Source organism: Notolabrus celidotus, chromosome 14 (assembly GCF_009762535.1).
Source record: "Notolabrus celidotus isolate fNotCel1 chromosome 14, fNotCel1.pri, whole genome shotgun sequence".
In the NCBI taxonomy this organism is placed as follows: Eukaryota; Metazoa; Chordata; class Actinopteri; order Labriformes; family Labridae; genus Notolabrus; species Notolabrus celidotus.
The window spans coordinates 15,460,361-15,474,587 of record NC_048285.1 but is presented as its reverse complement, the minus strand read 5'-3'; the positions used below and the strand labels follow the sequence as shown (position 1 = coordinate 15,474,587).

At 40.5% G+C, this 14,227-nt stretch overlaps 1 protein-coding gene across 1 annotated transcript in view; it reads left to right on the top strand.

The window, feature by feature from the left end:
- The window catches only part of LOC117825458 (WD repeat-containing protein 49-like), a 44,583-nt gene extending 43,905 nt beyond the window's left edge, over nt 1-678 (top strand). The window contains exon 20 of the mRNA XM_034701321.1: nt 623-678. The gene's annotated coding sequence lies outside the window, so the exon portion shown is untranslated. The remainder of the gene's footprint in view (nt 1-622) is intronic.
- Nucleotides 679-14,227: the final 13,549 nt, after the last annotated feature.

Genomic DNA, 14,227 nt, shown 5'->3' with positions numbered 1-14,227 from the left:
TCACCATTAATGTATGCTCTAAAGCACATGTTGCACACACATGAACGTGCATATGAACACTTACACACTCTCCAAAGATGACTGAAATAGAAACAGCACACCCAAACATGGTCACAATCTTAAATATGCTGTGGTATATAACAACCCCCAAACACCCCCGCCCCTTTACTCTCCATCTGCAATTCAAAGTGGGTCCAGTGTGCAAATGATGCGTGCCCAAAAATGCCCAATTAATTTTATTCAGAGTGTGTAAAATATGAGGCCACTGCACAACTGCTCTGTGTTGAAAGAGGGGAGTTAAATTGCTAGGAAGCACGCTGATGATGCTAGCCTGCCGCTGCATGCCCCTGAGCCTATGGCAGTGTTAGCATTTCAAATTGAGTTACACGCTAAACAAGCAAAGCAGTGTGCGAGCGCTAACTCAACTGTTTATTGCAGGGCCTGCCTTGTTTGTTCCCCTGATGTGTGTGTTTAGGTATAGATTTGTGTGTATGTGTGTGTTTCTATCTGCACCTAATTCTAAGTCTTAGTAATAAGAAAACAAATTATATTCCTCCATCTGTTGTGTGTGTTAGAGAGTTAGTGAAGGTATCTGTGTATGCTCTTCTGTCCTCTTTCCCAGGAGTTTGTCTATGGGGCTAAACACTCATCATGTAAATCAGTGAGCTATTAGGCGCTGGCTCCTCTTCCTCTGCTTTCTCATGAAGATGAATAAGAACGGAGCCAGTGATAAAGGAGAGCAGAGAGGAAATGAGATGAACTCTGTGATTAAAGTGCACTGCTATACGGGCCTCCTGGTGCAGAATACTTATCGTGTGGGTGGGTGTGTATCTACGTTTGTGCATTTGTTCAATCTATTTGCATGCCTTCCAGCTTCAGTTTATATTTTTGAGGTCCCTGTCATTTTGACTGGCTTGAAAGGTGACATTCAATCACACTCGCACACTTTGACACATTCCTAAAGTGAGATCATGAATCTTCATGATGACACGTTTGTGTTCATAAATCACACTCAAGTGCATATCATTTAAGATACCATTAAAGTGCAATTCCACAATTCCTAACATAATGCCTTCAGAAAATGAGCGTCACTTACTGGAGGTTTTAACACATAATTGAGGTTATGATAATTGCTGATACACAGTAAATTGTACATTCAATCAGTATGTGTATGTTCATGGGTGTTGCACACATTAATCGATCTGAGGCGCCCGGCTTGTAACATTGCCTTATCTGTTTGCATAGTGCATAAATCTCTTTTCCTATTTCCTATGCTTAAGATAGCTTCATTTGTATGTATGAGTTTGGTGTCAGGTGAAACAGTTGCAGTCTGCGTGCACACTGCAGCTGCGGCCGCCTTATTGCAGCATAATTACCATAAATCAAATTTACATTTGTCGTGTAATTTAGTTCTCATCTTGTGTTGCCTGGTTAATTTTAACGTCCAGCACAAACAAGATTTATTGTCATACAGTTTAATAACTAGAGCATGCACATATCCTTCCCACACATGTCTCGAAGGAGCTATCAAAATACAGCGACTGCATGTGAACATTTGACAATTGAAGTACAGTATAGTCCAACCCTAAGCTTTAACTCCCACACCCCCACAATCCTTCGCTCATTCTCTATGGTGTGATTACCAGCCAAGTAACTGAGACTGGATGTTATGACTTCTATGTGTGCAATTTTCAAGATGCAGAGAGCTCATCCACAGGACAGATGTCACACATACAACCGTCTAAGAATGCATGTAAAGGAGGTTTTGCTTACATTAAAGCGTGAACATGAATTTCCATGTATTTAAAACGTTGTAAACCCTGAAGACAGAAAAACAGAAGTTGAAGACACACCTCTATGCAGGATAAAGGCAACACTATCACTGTGAGACATGCTCTTGGAGCCAAACCAACAACTAGAAATGGAGCCAAAAATAAAACAAGCATGAGCCAGGTGGCCGAATCCATAAATAACATCACATTTTACTAACTGTAGTCTTTGTTAAATAACAACAAAAAGATCTTTTCAGAGAATTTATTTTTCTATATTTGCTTTGAATTACCTTTTTAAGAAAATCTAACCGGTACAAAAAGCGAAATGTGTGTTCCAGCCTTACCTGTCGTAAGAAAGAGAAACACTTTAAGCTGTTTTTGTTGCAAAGAAAAAAAAAAATGTGGGAGCTAAAGTAACCACTTTCCCCTTGCCACAGCACTACACTTGAAGAAAGTCACCACAAATGTCCTTTATTTAGTGTTTTCAGTGTTCAATATTCCCATTTCTTTTGACTATTTCACCTCATTGTGGATTTATCAGTCTATGAATAAGGCGAGGGAGCTGCTGATGAGGAAAACTAACATAACCATACAACTTTGAATGCAGTTTTCTGCTATTTCAGCTTTCAACAGGCCCCTCATCCAACTCAGCATAACTTAATCATCTGTTTCTGGTTGCACTAAAAAGTTTCACAAACTCATCCATTTAATATCAGTTTAGATTATTTTGTTTTTCACTGTGGTTTTAATTGCCGTCAGAAGTTAAGGAAGCAATTAGCCAAACTAATCACATAAACAAAGTACCCTAATAATAAAGCAGGCAATAAGGCAATTAAAGCAGAGTTATTGATGGAAAAAAATCCTGCTACAGATGCAAACTGACAGCCTCCCAGCTGTGAAATTATACAGTAAAAGCACAATTCATTTAAATAGGCCCGTTGTGGAAAGGCCAATAACGCAGAAGAGCTGAACCCCAATCCTCAATCTGCAGTGGCAACCAACCATGACACATTTTTTAAACTTTTCCATTAACTCCAAATGAAAACTATATTTTGTAAACAGAACGATGCTGTTGTTAATGTAGTTAAATTCATTTACATTTTTAAAGATACTTTTGTGATATTTACATTTAATCATGATTATTATATTTTTCTTCTTGATGTTGTTCAATCCCACCGTGCTTGTCATTTCGCTCATGCAGACTTATCGTCCCTGAGATTCAAAACACATTATTAGAATAATACCACCAGCAACAAAACAACATAATGCTGATTGAAATGTTGATGCACTGATGGACCAAAGCTGTGGTAATATCTAATTGTGGATTGTTTGAACTGTTGTGGCTTGTACAGCCCATCATGAAACCTGTTTTGTCTACTGTGTCTGCCTGACAACTTCAAATAACTTTGTGTGGTTAGGAAGAAACAGCCTAGACCGGCAGGAATGAATAATATCCTAGACCAGCATCTCATCTATGTTCTGCCTCCCGGTCTTTTAATATCTAGCTGCAGACTCTTTTGTTGTGTGTTGGGTGGTGGGGCTGCCAGGGTCCAGGTGCTAGAGTAGGTAGTATCGGTGTTGACACTACCTGGTGTCATGGAATTTCGTAGTCTCATAGGTATGGAAGAATATTTAACACTTATATCTTTCCAGTCTGAGTGTCAGAGGCGGGGTTAGACACAGTTGGGGTGATAGGCGAGACAGGTTTTACTGTTGTAATCATCAAGGTCCTTTCCCTGCTCCTGTCCCTATCTGTATGTTGTGACAGAGAACACTGTTCTTCTTCTCAATTGTTTTGAGATATGTATCTAACTTTAGTGTTGGCTTTGGGGATAAATACCATGACCGAGGGATTGTCTGAGATAATTGACTTGGCATTGCACTGCACTCTCCTGCCTGTGTATTGTTATGTCTCCTGAGTCTTCTATGTCCAGTGTCCAGTTTACTGATGAATTCCACCACACGTGGAGCTTGCATGTACAGAGCCTGGGTCCGTTGAAACGTGGCAATACTGTATGGGTTGGGTTTATTAAATTGGGGTATTCTGCTAGTAGATATGCTGGACAGCGGGGACTCACATGGAGGGGGGTTACTCAGGGACGCCAGTTTAACTGTTTAGCCCCTCCGAGTTGTCGTGGGCCTAACTAAAGGAAACATCAGTGAAGGGAGGAGCCCACTTGATAACCCCAGTGATGTGCTTGCTCTCACTCCCCATCTGTCCTTTGTATCTCAGGCTTTGGGGGACATCAGGAGCCATGGGTAGGCTACTAAATGTACCAGTAGAAGGGTATAGTGGGGTGGGTTTCTTCACTGAAGAGCTCATCCTTTCTTTCAGCACAAGTACCTTGTGTTTATCTCAAATTTCACAAAACAGGATATTCCGTTTTAAAGCATTTTATGGTGATCTCTGAAGTCAGCCCTACATATGCTCTTTTATTGTCCATCTGGGAAAAGGATTTGTGTGTGGGTGAGTGTGTCTAACACTGTGTCCAGTACACTTAATCTTTGCAGGCCTGCAGCAGTAACCAAAAGACCCAGATGAAAATGAGAACCATCAGTTTGCTGTATCATTGTAGCTTCCTTCTCACAAAATATGTATGCACAAGAGAGCATGGCTACATTTCTATATGCACTCAAGTGTTTCTGTTTGCGTGTCTATCTGGTTAAATCAGTGTGGTGGGGGGGGCGGGGTGGGAGGGGGGCATTTGACTCAGAGCAGTGAGATACAAGCTCTCAGAATGCTAAGCAGCACTTTTAAACAGTCTTAATATTAAGAAGGTGTAGGCAATGAATTCACTTGACACTGTGTGCTGCCTCCCTGGGTAAGGCTGCCACTGATCAGCAGCTACACACACACTTTGGTTGTAAAATACTGAAGCCCTCACTAGTCAAAACAGGTTCTCTTCCCACTTTATCTACCCCAGTTGCCCAAGTGAGGAGGAGGAGGGGGAGGAGAGGTGAGGCCAGAGGAAAGGGTTTATGTAAGATGAAGGGGAAGTTTGGAAGAGGACAAGTGCAGACTGAGAGAGAAGGAAAGTGGTAACAGAAATGCAAAGAAAGAAGCAAAGGAATAGTGGATGAGGGGAGGGGAAACAAGAGGGCAAAGATGCAAGGAACAGAGAGGAGATGAAAAGGAGGAGGATGATGAGAGGTGACTGGAAATGGAGAAGATGTGAGAGTGCAGGGTTTAGATAGGGGCAGAAGAGATAAACAGGAAAAAAGTTGGAGATGGCCAGCGAGGGAAGACTGGAAAGAGCTTCTGAAAAATAAGCACAGAAGCATGAAGGTGATGAAGAAAGAAGCTTCATACACACTTAAAGTTCATGACAGCAAACACTGAGTGTGAGTGCATTTATTTTCTTACTGAACTCCACTTGCCATGGGGTATTTGGCCTGATTTCTCTCCTTTATATCTTTCTAGAAATACCTCATTTAGCATGCACACACTCTTTCAAACACTCTCTCCACTGGTGCATTCTGCAAAAATTGCTCCACGCAGTTATATAAGATTGAAAATATAAAAGATTCAAAGTTATAAAAAACTCAGCAGTTAGATAACCTGAAGTGTTTGATCATGCACATTTATCCCCACATCACTGTAACGTCTTTGCATCATTAATTCCATCAGCTCTGAGAATGTAAAGGTTAAGGGCAAGGCATGCAGGGTAGTATCTATATTCTTCTGTGCACACTCACATTCCACATACACAGAATAAGTCCAGCACTTAAACCTCACAGCAGTAAAGGTCCCGTGCCATCTATAGGCAGTTTCAGGAAGGAGAATGTGACATAAATATTCATATATTATTACTATTCTGGTACCATAGCTTGCCACTGCACAGTTCTCCTTAAGGCCACAGTGAGCTCTTCAAAGGAAATGGATTTCAGAGTACCTTTAACATATATTATAAAACCCTGCATTTTAAAAGCCTGTTATGCATATATGTTTGTGTGCACACATGTGTGGTGCGTGTGTTGTGTGTGTGTGTGTGTGTGTGAGTGTGAATTGCATACATTGTCTACATTGTCTTTCCTCAGTGCTAAAAGCCCTTCAACTGAACCACTTTAGGGTGCAAATCTATATGAAACTGGAGAACTGCTCCACCAAATACGCAAACCACAGAGATACACACGAACACAGACACACATCAACACTTTAAAGCGCTCCCGGCTGGTGGGCTTAACCTCGTTTCATTTGCTATAGGCCCCTCCTGCACACTGGCTCACTTGTGTGTCGGTTCAAAACGTGGTGTGACAGTTGGCCCTGTGGTCACATCTTCTCTGCTGATATCCCCTAATAATCTCTCTCCTCTTTTCTATTCAAGCGCTAACTGAGAGCACGTGCGTGTCATGAAAGCATTAAACGGTCCGTGTGTGTGCATGTGTAGATTGAGATAAGAGGAGGAAGCATGTTGCCAACGGAACACATGACAAATCAGGATTACATAGTACTCACAGATTTTAGCCAGGATTTAAATTTTTTATGTGACTGAAATATTGAGGCCCTGCACCTGCCTGCAGCATGTTTTTTTCTTTTTTTCAACCAGCCCTCACTCCCTGTTCAAGGTTTTTAAAATTCTGGACAAGCCCTAAGATCTCTCTCTTTATATCTCTCTCTCACTTTCTGTCTTTCTTATCTTCTTCCTCCTGTGCCCCCACACTCCTCCCAGTCCTCTTCTCTCCCCCTATATCCTGTCTATCATTTCTGCCTTCTACGGCTCAAGTAATCTCCCTCTTTACTGTGTCTCTCTCGCTCTCTCTCATCTTCCATCCATCCCTTCAATCTACTCTCTGGCTGCCGCGGTTTTCATTCTCTCTGTTCTATGGGTCCCCCACCCTCTCTTGTTTCTTCTCTTCCCCTCTGTCCATGAATCTGTAGCCCCCTCTCTCCCTCCATCGCTTCCCTCTCTCGCTGTCTGTTCTTCCATGAAATTAAAGCGCTCTAAGCTGCTGTTTAATCAGAGCCTGTTTGGGAAAGTGCTGCGATGACAGAAACTGTCCATTCCAAGTGCTGTGTCTATGTATGCATGTTTTTACTGTTTCTCTGAGTGTGTGTAATGCCTATAATTCTATATGATAAATAAATAAGGCATAGAGATGTGCTCCTGAACTACTCAATGTGTTTTTGCTCGTGTGATGTTGTGTGTGTGTGTGCAGATAGCCATTAATTCACAGATAAGCAGCATTAGCAGGTGGTGTGGCCTGATACAGTGATGATTAACACAAAATCTGGGTTGTTTACTGTTAGGGGCTGGATAACTGAGCACAGATCAACAAAGCTAATTAAATACCACATGCCACCACGAAATAGTAGTTAATGCCTCAGTGTTTGACAGGACGGGTGTGGGAAGAGAAATGCAAACTTGAAGCCTGCATAAAAGAGGTGATTTCACGAACTGAAATACTTTATTTCCACATATTTTCCCAAATAACACTGAAAAAAAAGCCTTGGAGTTTAAAGGTACCACTCTTAATTGTGTGTATTTAGTTTGACAGGACTGATGGAAAGGCTAGCCTGGGTAATCCAATGTTAAACAATGTTTAACCTGTACTACTTGCTTATTATTAATACAATGGGAGTGGTAATGATCAATTCTTCTGACTCCAGACAGGAAACAAGTAGACCTAAGTGTATTTGCCAAAATATTCCAAAATTAGTTTAACATGATTTATCTGACTTTCATCAAAATGCAAATGTATACATCCTATTATCGTGGTAAAGGATGGAACTTTCAGTAAAACACAGTAGTGCTGTCGTTTCAGGTTTGAGTAATTAGTGACAGGATAGGTACAAGTTAGGATATTTCTACCATCCATTAAATGCCAATTAATCAATCAGTTTTTATTTCTGTAGCACCAAATCACAGCAAAAGTAATGACACTTTGCATGAAGAGCAGGTCTAGGCCATACATTTTATTTACAGGGACACAACATGAATCCACCAAGCACTCAGCAACAGTTGCATGGAAAAACGCTGTGAGTGCTGACCTTTTGTAAGTCAGCACTCAGACTTAAATCTGACTTGAGACCTGGTTTCCATGACACTTGACCCAACTGAACTCATACACTGCTGACTTGGACTTAGACTTAGACTTGGACTTGTGCATTGACTGGGATATGAAGAGGTTTCTTACAAAGACTGTTTTTCTATTGTGTGGTGTTTTTGTATAAGGACTTACTCAACCTCTGAGTTAGTTAAAATCATGATTGATAGCAGGTGGCCTGCAGGTATTAATACAGTCTATTAGCCACCTGCAGTGATCCCCCTGCATGTGTAATGATGTGTGCATTGTCCCATTGAGAAAGGCACGGTGCACATTTACACATGACACACAGCATGGTAACTTCATTGATAATTTAAATCCCCAGACATGCTGACAGGATTAGTCAGAATCTTATATTAATAAACGAAGCGTATTTTCTACTCATCCAGAAGGTTGCACACAGCTGGTCATCGTTCACACAGTGAATCAGCACTTTCCTTGATAATGAATGATAATATTATTAAAGGGACTCAACTCGGACACCACTCTGATTATTCTTTGGTGACCTGGACTAGCTGGACTTGAACACTGAGGACTCAAGACTCAACTTGCACTAGAAGTTTGGTGACTCCGGTTTCTATCTCACCGAGGTAGGCTAAGGGACATTAAAAAGACAACTTGTTGAAAAACCCTCTTGGATGCAAGCTTTTGCCAAGTTACAAGATATTATATTAAAAAAATCTTCTATTGAACCTTTCTAGGAACCCCTCATTTACCTCATTTACATGCACTGATGGCACACGCTGCTACATGAAGTACCAAGCTGCCCATCAGGATCTAATCTGCAGAAATCCATGCACTCTAACACAGCAACCAGGGGCTCAGAATTTTGTCAAAAGACTCTTTTACACGTAGATCAAGGTCCAGGGGTCTAATCCCTGATCTCTATTTTGGTATTGGATTAGCTTTACTTGCGTCATCACTCAGAAAACAAACTGACAGGTGCAAACAGTTATATCAGCTATAATTAAAAAAACACTGCAGCATTTGTCAGATGCTCCTGCAGCCTGAGCATCCCTCCCACCCCACCCCACCACACCACACCACACCACACACATAGAAACACACACACACAAAGAGTCATGGAGGCACAGGCGCATTAAAAGTCATAAATGAGTGCTGATTTCTCACCTTTTCTTTGATATTGTGCTTTGTCTTTCTTCAGGAATAAGCTTGAAATACATGGTGTGTCATCTGCAGTTGACATTCCTAGAAGTCCCTGAGTGATTCCTGAACATAGTGACCACACCCCTCTTTTAAGAATATCCCGAAAATAACAATGATATATTTAGAGGCAACAGCCATTCATCAGGCCATACCTCTCATCACTGTGGCACAGTTGCACAATCAATCCAGCCCCACATGTGACCTCTAGATGGCAGTAGAGGTGCAGCTCACTGACTCTCCACTCTGACTTTGTGCATGTGTTTTTATTCAGTTGTGTGCGTATACCAGCAAAATCGGTTTGTGTTTGTGTGAGTTTGAGAGAAAGAGAGAGGGAGGGGAGGAGAGAGACACAGAGAAGCAGAGAGAGAGAGAGTGAGGTGCTGCACAAGAGTGATCAAGCAAAAAAAGAAAAAAACTCCAGCAGTGAAAGGTATCTGAGTTTTATTTTACCTGTGCACCCACGCACATTGTTTTACAGACATTGGAGGAAAAATTGTCTATTCTAAATCTTGTTCGCGCCACCATTTGTCTCTATAATCCATGGCAGAACAATAGGCTGCTGTGATCAAACAGTATCAGCTTGTTCCCTGGTTATTAGACGTCATGTCTGACCCAGATTCCTACGCAGCAGTTACTGTCACACTCACTACCTTTTTCCTAGAGATGAATGTAAGAGAATGGGGTGAAGTATAAAAAAAAGGAAATTGTATTTGACACCGCTTTTACAAGGCAGTCGGAGTTGCTGCCAAACCTTTCACCGGCATCAACATTAGCAATTCTTCATGATCCGAAGGAGCATCGTTGTTATAACTATACATGTTTTTTTAAAAGTATATCTACTCAACCTGGCTGTTTTATCTTAATAATTCAGTTTGTGTCCAACAGTCATTTTTTTCTTTCCACTCTGACACGTCATCCTTTTCTCTTCTTTCTCCTGGCCCATCTGTCTTTCAATTTATCAGGTGATCATCAGAAGCATCACTCCCTGCCATCAACCAGTCTTAATCTCCTTTTTCTGTCAGATACCCATCTGAGCTTTGACTGATGTGTGTGATCTCTGTGTATGCACTTTGACTCTTTGTCCTGGTGTGTGTGTGAGTGTCTGGAGGTGTGACACAGAGCCATCAACTTAAGCTACTTCACATGATGAAGAGCCACTCATGTGCGTTCCTCAGCCCCCCACCGCCCCTCCTCCCTGTCATCTTCCTCCCTCTTGTCTCACAGTCATCCATCTCTCCCTCCTTCCCTCCCTTCCTCACTCTCTCAACCTCTCAATTCCTCACTTGGTCTTCGCGTCAGGCCCTCTGGCCTCTCTCCCCTCTATCGGCGCTCTCATTACCTCTCCTGCTCGGCAACATCCAGTGACTGGCTGACCATCGGATCCTCACACCTCGATATTCTCTTTCCTCCATGTCACCCTCTTCTTTTTTTCCTTCACTCACTCTCCAACCCTCTTTATCGCTCTTTCTCTCTCACTTCACCTTTGCTCCTGCACCACAGTTCACTTTGTTTTCCTCTCCTTTTCTGCTTCTAGACTGTATTTTATTCCTCTCCTGTTAACTCATATTCCTTATGGCAATGCAATTTTTATTTATGACTTTTAGATATATACAGCGCATTAGTTAGTCTGCAGTAAATGTCACATTTTACCATATTTTTATTTCTGAAAGTCAGCATCTGTCTCTGTGGATATTCCTCTATCTTATCTTGTTTAGTTCTTTTTTTGTTCAGTTTATTCAGCTCTTATTGTTTCCTGTTTTCTTCCATCCAAAGGTGGAAAAAACACACACAAACACAACTTCATCATCCACACACTTATACAGTATACCAGCCCACTGAAAAGACACCAGCTAATCACACACCCTGTGGGACCTTTAGCAGGAAGTGAGAGGAGAGAGAAGATATCATTAGGAGAGGCACTATATTGGACTTTCTTCATGATGTCAAGGACTTGGACAAGTACTCCTGTCCCTGTCCTCGTCCCTCTGTGGCCGTTAGTGATGGCACTGATCCTCATTCTCTGCTCCTTCCTCCCTGCCTCCTCATCATGTAGCTCACATCTTTTTAGACTGGCATGTCTGCAGAGTACCTCTCTTCACAGTCATGGCCTGAGAGGGTTTTTCAGTGATTAGAACCTCAGTGAGAAGGAATCTCATTATTTTCAGTGGATGGGATGTTCCACGCAGCAATGAGAGTTAATAATTGTTGTAACCCTTGAAACTCATATAGCCAGAAGTTAACAGTGTCTCAGTTTTAATAAAGGGGTGCTGCGATGGTTGTGGGCTCTCAGTCAGTTCAAAGCAACAACACCAGAAAAGAACAGAGTGTTATTGTCAAGATGAACTCCTTCTTTTGGAGTTATGTCACACATCAAACTTGAACACTGTCATTTCAACATTACATCTTTGCTAGATCTATTACATTTTACTGGCTCGTGACTCCTCATATACTATAACTACTGGGACAAACATCACAGTAACTTCATTTTGTTCTGACATATGCTTCTGGAAGCTTTCACAGAGACCTTTGGTATTTAAATGTAAAAAAGCTAATGTTAAATGGTAAATGGACTGTGTTTATATAACGCCTTCTCTCTTCTGACCAATCAAAGTGCTTTTACATTACATGTCACATTCACCCATTCACACCACATTCAGACACTGATGGAAGAGTCTGTCATGTAGAACCTATCAATTTTGACTAATCCTATTCTCCTTAACACACCGATGACACAGCACCATGGGCAGTTTGGGGTTAGTTGTCTTGCCCAAGGACACTTCAGTATGTGGACAGTGGGCCCTTGGATTGAATCCCTGACCTTCCCTTCCGATTGAGAGATGACCGACCCTACCACAGCTGGCCCAAATGTGTGATCAATTGCATAAATATTGGGTGAGCTATTTTTTGCTTTCTCACTAGCATTGCTTAAATGAACACTTAAAGCCTCTGGGAATGTGACTTGAAATAATCAAAATTCATATAGAATATCAAAATGTAATGTGCCACTAAGCATCACCAAAAATCATTTTGTTGAACATGTATGGGCTTAACTTAATGTTTTTCCTTGTGATTGATTAGATATTTGTTATAAATATCCATGTAAACCCCGCCAAGTTGATACTTGACTGATAATATTCCAAAAATTGAATCAAGTTAAGTTTAAATTATTAATATCTTTAATTGTATGTATGTATGACTATAAATATCATACTTAGAACGTTTTTGTTGATTTGCGTTACCAGAGGCTCAGTCATTGCTTCTTAAAATTAAAAATTGTCCTGTACTTTTTCTGCTTGTCACATTGTCTATCTAGAATAATGATGCCTTTTTAAAATCTTATAATAATGCCCAAGGTTGTCTCAGTGACTTAGGTGGAAAAAAGGATCCATCAAAATGAATACATAGTAAACACATTTTACATATTTACATCCTTTTGCTACATATGTTAGCAGTGTTTGAGGTTGGCTTGTGCGCTGCTATCAACTTTTTCACCCTTTTCTTCTGCAGTGGTTTAATGGCACCAGACTGGCGACTAAGCACCAACAGCTGTTTATCTCTATGTGCCCAACAACTTATAGTCTAATAATGGTTTTCATATTCTTTTGCCAATTTTCTGGAAATCTGTGAAAATTTGCTCTGTAAGTGGGTGGAAACTTGATGCATGAGTCAATGTGAAAATGTCCTCAGGAAAATAGTCCTACAATGAGTAAAAGCTTAACATTACTATTGTTTATTCATTTTAAGGGCGACTGTGGCTCAGGGGAATCAGACTGCCCATTGATCACAGGGCTGATGGTCTGATTCCCAGCCCCTTTCACAAAGCACTGACCCCAAATGGGCCTTGATGGCCTGCCCCCTTATACATGTAAGCTTGATCAAGAATCAGAGGATAAGAAACATACAAGAAAAATATGAAGTCCTTGAGTTGGACCCACTTTACAAACATTTACTCACACAGGATCATTTGACTGCTTTGTCTGGGCTCACTGAGTATGCATTAACTTTCCTTAATATCTCCCTAACTTGCACCTGTGAAGGTGGGACATCAACCCTATCACTTTTATTGTTGTGCTGAATTTGGGGACCTCACTAGATTTCTAGCCCTTCTTTAACCTTATTTGTGATTATCCTGAATAATTGAAAATACCTGTTTATGCCTTGAAATAGATATATTGTCTCTTAAAGTATATTTCTAGTTGACTTTAAATAAAACTGTATTTCTATCTCCAAATGTCATTTTCAGAGCTACAATTTGACTTTTCATAGCAGAAGGAACTCAGGTAGAATTTTATTGACCATGCTACTGAGTAGGGCTGACAGCAATCTCAATGCATTTTAGGTACAAAATGTATCTTTTCTTTTAGCATTGATTGCATGCATTTTTGTCCCTTTTGGCACGTCATAGTCAAGCCAGTACAGTCTCTTCTGCTGCCCCTGTGATGGAAAACAATATGCATACAGAATGAAACAGAGACAGAAACCAAACTGGAATTCCTGAAAAATGTAATCATATGATTCCCAAACCAAGACATTTGTTAAATATAGACTTAATTGCTGTTTCGAAATGCAAAATGATAGAACTATACAACTACTTTAAAAAAACATATTTTAAAAAATGTCAATGTAACAATTTATTCCAGCTCTTCATTATAATAATGATGAAATGTATGCTGAGAAAAGTGACATTTTGTCACTTGGAGTCACGTATTCCAAAGAGATAGAAAAGACTTATTTAACTAGAATACTGTTGCTTTACAGGGAAGGGGTGACCACTTGGAAGGATGCTACTTTGGATCAAGTCCTCTGGGTACAAATGAAACTGTAATTATGGGTATTTCTTGTTTCCACTCAGCTCATATAGGTACCACCTTGTAAATGGAGAGCATATCACTTGATGAAAAAAAAAGTAAATTATATGATCAAATATAAAACTCCTCTCTTTTAGGTACAAACGTTTTCCAATGAGATACTTGTGAGCTATATTTTTCCCCCCTATCCTGCTGCTTATGATGTACTCAGCCATTTAGGTTTTTTTAAAGCATGAAATAAGATCAAGAAAACCCTGTGTTTTTTATCTTTCTGTGTCAAATTGTGCATATCTTTTTTCTGTACTTCTTTCAGTACTTGTTTTGCTCAGTGTAATGAATTGACTTGCAGGCATCAATGATTCCACATATTGCCAATCTTCACTGTTCCTCAGTTAAGTTGACTTCAATTCATACATCACACAGTCTTTGATCCTG